Raw genomic sequence first — 211 nt, 5'->3', positions numbered from 1 at the left:
CTAATGAATTAGAAAATCCTTCTTTAAGGATTGGGAGTGCTATGCCTTAACAATCCACACAAAATTATTGGGGTTGAAAAGGAATTAAGTGAATGAAAACTGTTTTTCTTCACACAAGGAACATCAAGAAAAAGAGTTTATAATCTACCGTTCTTTACTTTTTCAGCGTTTTCTCTCTTATTTTGTTTGGAGGCTATAGCAAGGTATTTAT

This window comes from Theobroma umbraticum, unplaced genomic scaffold (genome assembly GCF_002168275.2).
Source record: "Theobroma umbraticum cultivar Fairchild unplaced genomic scaffold, ASM216827v3 scaffold_7.0, whole genome shotgun sequence".
Lineage (NCBI taxonomy): Eukaryota > Viridiplantae > Streptophyta > Magnoliopsida > Malvales > Malvaceae > Theobroma > Theobroma umbraticum.
This window is presented reverse-complemented; position numbering follows the sequence as displayed.